This window comes from Leuresthes tenuis, unplaced genomic scaffold (genome assembly GCF_036924035.1).
Source record: "Leuresthes tenuis unplaced genomic scaffold, fLeuTen1.0.hap1 SCAF_19, whole genome shotgun sequence".
NCBI lineage: Eukaryota > Metazoa > Chordata > Actinopteri > Atheriniformes > Atherinopsidae > Leuresthes > Leuresthes tenuis.
The window spans coordinates 32,821,915-32,829,826 of NW_027325373.1; positions in this window are offsets into that span (position 1 = coordinate 32,821,915).

A 7,912-nucleotide genomic window follows, 5' to 3' on the forward strand; every position below is an offset into this window, starting at 1 on the left:
ACTGAACCCTGTGATTCAGAATAATATGGACCTTTATTTGTCATAATATAAATACAGTAACTATTAAAGCACCCCTCCTGATGCCAAAGAAGTACAAAAAATATGGATAAAGTGCATCTGAAAGCAATTAAATCAGTAAAAAAGAAACAATTCTTCCTGTTTTTCAAAATAACATAAAAAGTACCAAGATTAATGTTGTGAAACTGTGTGGAGAATAGAAGAATTTAATTTGATCATTATTAATCATTACATTTGATGACTGAATAAAAATGATGATGGAGGAAGGCATCCCAAATGGTGCAAGATGGCAGCACATATATAGGCGTTCCTTGTTCCTCTTCCTAGAAAGACCAGCTTCACAAATAGACATGAGTGGTTCATTCATTTAAAGAGCAGGACAGTTTCTCTACAGCCTGAGAGGCCTGCGCTCACAACTCAGGGCTGAAATTACATACAAATTTTTTTTATTTTAAGTAATCCCCAAAAGGACAATTAGGTGCTTTTTATACTGATTATATTTTGAAAAGCTTGCAAATAATTCTGCTATTGTGTTTATTGTATTTGTATTTAACTGACAGAAATAGCATTTTTATATCTATAGCTTAAAGCGTAGGACAAATTAACTTCCTTGAATACTGGTGGTAAAATAATATCATAGTGGACTCCATCGGCCCTCAGCAATGAGACCTGTCCTTTGTAAAGAGCAGCCCTAATGTGATGGCATCAGAGCTGCTTTGGATGCTTCACATGAGACAAACTGAGAAGTAAAGAGGTGAAAGGAAGGCTGATACTGATATACTGTTGTGTGGAAGCAGCTTCTGTTCTCCTCAGATAACATTGAGAATCAGATAGCAGTGTCATGTCCTGCTGCAGAGCTCCAGTTTACACGAGCTGCTCTAAGGCAGTGATGTTTCAGTCAGAAGTTAATTCATATTGTATGTGTGTGTGTGTGTGCACGTGACGGAGAGATGAAAACAATCAATCAGCTCTGATTCTGATTCATGACTAATATGATGCTTTATGGTGACAGTGTCTATTTCTGTATATTTATTATAACTATGTATTTATTTATAATGTCTTAGTTTTTTCTTTATGTCTTAGTTTAATATCAATTGTATTTTTTCCACTGATAGATAGAAAATACACCCGTTAAATTAAAATATTGATTATAAAACTGTCAAAAAACATATTCCAGTGATTTTTGTCACAGGACATAACTTTCTCTTTGTTGGGTGTCTGTGGACACTAAATAGAGAAACAGTCAAAAAAGTGTTAGAAGATGAAGCTGAATACATGACTTTCAACCACGCTGCAAAAATCAGCTTGGAAAAACAGAAAAAGACAATGTAATTCCTCAACAAGTAGAATTTTCAAGCCTTTGAGACCCCCACAGATATCTTAAACTACAATGATCAGACTTAAATATTTAAATTCTTATATATTTCTTTTTATCTTCTACTTTATATTTTATTTCATGTTGCTGTTTTGCACCAGGGATAAGAGGGAAACACTATTTCAGTTCTCTGTATGTCCTGTACATATGGCAGCATTCATGATAAAAGTTGACTTGACTTGAAAGATTTGTGCATTTGTCTTGTTACACGAAATATATCTCGAATTATTTTCACTTCTGGATGTGTTTTTGTCCATCAAAAAGCTTTATAAAAGTTGTGTTTTTACTTTCAAGCTTTAACTCACTAACAGAAAACCACATTACAAAGTACTTCTTAGAGGGTACAGGTAATAAAATCAGGAGCAAATCATTGAAATATCAGAAGTTTCAAGCAGCTTAAAAGGCCACTTGATAAAAGTGAGTTTTAAGAAGAAATTTGATAGAAGATAGATAAGAACATAAATGATGTTCTACCAAATGGTAGAGCAGTACATTAAAGGGTGACGTAATTAGAAATTCTATGATATTAACACATTTGCTGATATTAAATAAGGTCAACATGCATGATTTTATTCACTTGAGGTCAAAGCCAAAAATATGTTTTTAATATATTTTGGTAATTGCAAAACAACAGTTGCAACCATTGACACTAATTATCCAATCAAGCTCAATTAAAGCCAAATTGCACATTTACATTCATAGCTCTAAGTCTGGTGAAAAAAACCCCCCTTAAAACAGGAAAAACAAGAGCAGACAAATTGAAATAAATCAGGACATACAGATACATCTGAAACATACACACAAGACAACAGATTATAAGAATATAGTGAAGCAATCACATGTTTGATATTCCTACAGCGATTCTTTGAGTTAAACTTAGTATTTCCTCCTATTTTTGTGTCGATATGACACCTCACGGTCGCATCTGGCGGTGGTCATACTACCGATGCCAGTGTCAGGTCTCTGTTGGATAAACTCATGTAAAGAGGTTGGATATCTCCATGCCAACCCTGGAAAAACTAGATATGCTTCAATCTATTTTAAACATATTCATATTGTCAGTAGAATATTGACAGTGTTCTAACAAAAAAAATATCTATGTATAAATATACAGTATGAAAAGTATGCCATATGTATTTTTCATAGCAACACTTTAAATAAGTGGAATATTCTACACTTTATTGGAATATATTGAAAAATATTTACTTCAAGTTCGAGTTATAGAAAACACTGATGAACACAAGATGCACCAAGTGAATCTTGTGATACATCTCCAACTGCACTACCTATAGATGAATGGGTGGAGCGAATCAGTTGGGTACTTTATGTGGAACAACTCCGTGTCCATGGTGACAACAGTCAAGTCTTTGTGTGAGTATAATGATGTCACTCAGCCATGACACCAATGTGTGTTCATGTTAAATGCCTGTGACAGTATGAGCTGCAATTGTAAAGCCAAAATGTTCATTCTTCTTCTGCTATGATGGATGATGCTTTCATTTCCTTCTATTGAGCCATTTCTCATCTTCCACCAGTGAGCTGACTCATAAGAACAGTACATATACGCTCATCTGCCTCTTTATTAGGTACACCTGTTCAATTGCTTGTTAACACAATCAGCCAATCGCATGGCCGCAACTCAATGCATTAAGGCATGTAGAGATGGTCAAGACAACTTGCTGAAGTTCAGATTGAGCAACAGAATGGGTAAGAAAGGGGATTTAAGTGACTTTGAACGTGGCATGGTTGTTGGTGCCAGACAGGCTGGTCGGAGTATTTCAGAAACTGCTGATCTACTGGGATTTTCACGCACAACCATCTCCAGGGTTTACAGAGAATGGTCCGAGAAAGAGAAAATATCCAGTGAGCGGTAGTTGTGTGGACAAAACCGCCTTGTTGATGTGAGAGGTCAGGGGAGAATGGGTAGACTGGTTCCAGATGATAGGAAGGCAACATAACTCAAATAAGCGCTTGTTACAACCAAGGAATGCAGAATATCATCTCTGAACGCACAACATGTCGAACCTTGAAGAAGACGGGCTACAGCTGCAGAAGACACACCGGGTGCAGCTCCTGTCAGCTAACAACAGGAAACTGAGACTTTGTATATTCATACCCATCCCTTTATGACCACAGTGTACCCATCTTCTGATGGCTGCTTCCAGCAGGATAATGCACCATGTCACAAAGCTCATATCATCTCATCATGTCAATATGGACCAAAGTTGGACCCTGTTGAAAGTATGCCACAAAGAATTAAGGCAGTCCTGAAGGCAAAAGGGGGTCCAACCTTTTACTAGCAAGGTGTACCTAATAAAGTGGTCAGTGAGTGTACACATATATAAAGATACATTTCTGTGTTTGTGTAATAGGCATCTTCCATTCTGACCCCCACCTCGCCCTGAACACCTCAAGGCGTACACTCACACTTGAAGATGTCCGTCTCTTAGACTGCCACATTTTCCACAGTGACCGCAACCCGTGACATTTACATGCTTCAGGGACATTTTTCAGGGAGATGAAGGGGAAAATGATGAGTGGTAGGAAGGCTACTCAGCCGTTAAGTAGCGTTTTGTCACTGAGCAGTAGCTGTTTTTCTGGATCTTTCACTCGTAATGAAATATACAAACTCTGAACTTTGATCTGAATTTTCTTCCATGCTTAGTCATAAAAATCAGCGATCAGTCATCAAGCTGCTTGAAGCAGTGGCGAGAAGTTGCTTTCCTCTCAACAATGTTCATGTCAAAATATAATGAGTGTGTCTCTCTGCAGTGAAAATGTCTCCAGGCTTTCACATTGCTGACCTGACATCAATAACACATTACTGCTAACAGCTTACTTTCCACAGTCAGCATTTAGCCTCGATTAACACCCTGTTTTCAAGCACAAGCAAACAGTGCCACTGCACATGGACACCACCAGCAGATGTTCAGGAATTTAATGGCCAGAAGCACTTCTAGCTGTAGCAGTAGGTGTGGCAGAGCTGAAATAAATCAGACGTTGTATAGGGATCACCCTCTCCAGCTGTGGCACACTGACAGTTTAATTGGCATCAAAATTCAAGCAGAATAAAGCACAGAACTGTTGCATTGTTTTGCGTTGGGAGAGTGACTCAGTCACTGATTTATTCTCTAACCCACTTTTGTTTGCATGAACAAATAACAGTTTGTTTCTTTTATAAGTCTTCTTGCACTTTCACTAAAGTAGTTTGAACTTACAGTAAGCATGTTTACATGACAGTAGAAAAAAAATGACTATTGGGTGACCAAAATCAGACGTAAAATGCGTGTAATCGTATTCGTTCAACCGTAATCGTACAAAATCACTTCACAGTTAACTGTATACGCTCAGCTATACACAAATAGGCCTCAGTGCACTCTACATGCTCCAAAGGTCCATCTTTTTCTATCCTTTTGTACAAACATTAAAGTGTACATGTCTGTCATTTCAGCTGAATTCCCAAGAAAGTTACTTTCATTCATATATGTTTTTAGCTAAATTAAAAAGGGACTATGTATCAACTGGCGGTCACTTAAAGCATTTCCAGACCGTCATACTGCTCTAAAAAAATCCTGATTTTATAATCGCAGCCTCATCTGACAAAATCCCCATCATAGTAACTTAAAGACAATGTCTCTGCAGTGAATTCTACAGTCAAGACTGTAAATAATTAAGAACATTCAAGACAAGAGGACAGCAAGCTGATTCAACTAAAAACAATTAAGTTTACGAAGAGGTCACTGCTTTCATTAATGAAGACAAAACAGGAAGCGTCACTCGAGCGTGATGTGCATTAATGGACTCTGCAGGATGTGGGTACATTAAATACAATGAGGTAGCAGAGCAGCTATTTCAGCTAGATTTGAAACCAGCAGGACTAACAAATATACTCTTCATACTTTAATCATTTCTTGATTCTTGCATAGTTTAAAATGACTGCAAAGGTAGCTTCTTTACAGCTTTGTGAACTCTGCTAGAGAAAAAACAGCTAGTAACACTGTAAATTTAAGGAAAAGAGTGTGATTAATGGAGCAGAATTATTGTGGAGGCAGTCAGATTTACTCACTGAAAACATTTAGAGGCTTAATTTATTTCCTGCTGCAGGATGTAGGACAGGGATACCCACATCCAGTCCTCGAGGGCCGCTGTCCTCCAGGTTATAGATGTTCCCCTGCTTCAACACACCCGATTCAGATGAAATGGATCTCTTTAAAAGATTGTTAAGTTCTGCACAAGTCTGCTAATGATGCATTAAAACAAAACCGACAAGTTTAGTTTCTCTCTGTTCTTGTCATCACCTCTCGATGCCCTCAGTTGTCCTGGTCTCTGTTCACACCTGTTTTCTGTTAATCACTCACCTGTTGTCACTCTACTCTTCAGCCCTCCCAGTATGTATGGCTCTCTGGTGTCCTCAGTAATTTGTTAATTTGCATGTTTTTCAGTAAATTTTGGATAACCCTTGTTTTATTTAAATAAAGACTCTCTGGGTCAACATTGAGTTAGTTTCTGGCCAGTCTGCATTTGGGTCTGCCCCCATCTCTTCAATCATGGATCACAACATCTCAGGACTTTGGAGGGTATAAGTAACCTCATCGGGTTATTCCAGGTTCTTTGTTTTACAACAACCCTAGTTAGAAAACTGAGTTCCAGACTCTTAACTGAAAGTCTCCAGTATTCTCAGAGGATTATTGGATACCGTTAAACAGAATAAAGATTTTTATCGCCTGTTCTTTTAAGTGTCAACACTGAAAGTTCAGCTGCTGACTCTCAGTCAGTCTTTCTACCCTTTTTTGTAGTGGTGAATATAAAATAGTGGCCCTGTTTGTCATTCTCTATTCCCAGCTCTTCCACTTATCCTTGGGAAAGCAACTGAACCCCTGTTTGGCCCCGGGTATGCTCATATTCATATGATTGAAGAGAAAGAGTGCACTGTATGTAGAACATATATGAACTGTGTGAATGATGCGGATGAGACGCACTGTAAAACACTATTTAAAACCCAGACAAGGTTAAAAAGACAAAATGTAAGTATGGACTATTTAGCATTTAACACGTATTCATTTTCAGGAGGTGGAAAACCAACTCCTGACCACAAAGCAGAAGTTAGTCCGGTGTGACATCCAAAAATTTGACTGAGACAGCGACCTTTGAGAATAAGCCCCAGTATACCGTCTGACACTAACTGGGTCTGAAACCAGCTGATACTGAGGAACACAACAAGTTCCTCCTTTAAGGTCACACATTAAAGAAACACACGTGAAAACAGTCACAGCTGCATATGACAGTTGTCATGTTTCCCTTCAGCTTAACACAGCCCTACCTTAATGCATCTGTTTCCTTCCACAGCAGTTAAAGATTCAACAAACCTTAAACTTTAAATCTAACAGGGCAAAATTTATCCTGATGTTACTGAGACTTTAAAGTTCTCTTACGCAGGCAGAATACTATTGTAATATTTCATATATTTGGCGTTATATATTTTGTGCTTTTTGTTGTGTGCCCTCATCAGCTTGTTTGTCAAACCAAAAGTTCAGTTTCTGATGTACGTTATTTCCACCAAAACATTTGCACCAACAGTTGCTCTCCATTACTGCAAGCAATAAGTTTGCTTGAGATAAACAGCAATTCATCTTCAAAGCAGAAAAAAAAGCAGGACACTTCCTGCAGGAAGTCTCATAATTTAATCTCGCATTTATTTGTTATTGATAGGGTCTCTGATAAGGCTTCACATCTGTTCAAGGATAAAATCAGTAGACCAAAAGACAAATGTCTTGAGCTTAATTTTCAAACGTAATCAGCATCTCAGTCTGATAAACATCACCATCGATCACACAACAATAACTTCAAGCAAAATCAAGCTAATAAAATCAAACAAACAAAACGTGTTTTTATGAAAAAGACATTGAGTTGACATGTGGTATAAACCAATCAGTTGTTAGATCAGTTGAAAGTATGAACGCATAATGAAATGAGGCCCTGGGCTCTGATGTGTAAAAGGCACCTCATTCATTCCACATAGGAGTGTCCTAACTGGAAGAAAGAAACACCCCACAAACCACGTAGATATAATATGTGGATGTTCCGTGTCTCCAGCTGTGTGTCTTGCAGATGTTTTATCTTATTCTGTGTCTCCTTGTGGTCATTTTGCATCTCTTCATGGTTATTTTGTGGTGTTTATGTCAGTCATCTTTGCATGTCCTTGTGGTTATGTTCCATTTCTTTAACGTAATTTTGTTTCTTCATTTTACATATTTTCTTTATGTCTGTTTTATGTCTCATTTTGGCTCCTTGTGGGAAATATATTATATTTCTGGGGTAAGACTTGAGGCCCCTGATCTGTCCATGGTGTAGAGCCAGGCGTTCCTCATCATGTTCTCAAGTGTTGGCTTCGAAATCTGCAGCTGCCTCGATTTTATGAGGTTGTCATTTCTGATTTTATTGCAGACAGAAATCTATGTACAGTACAGGGCAGCAGTCCAGGCTCATCTCAAGAAAGCCTAATGTCACAGGAAGCCACAA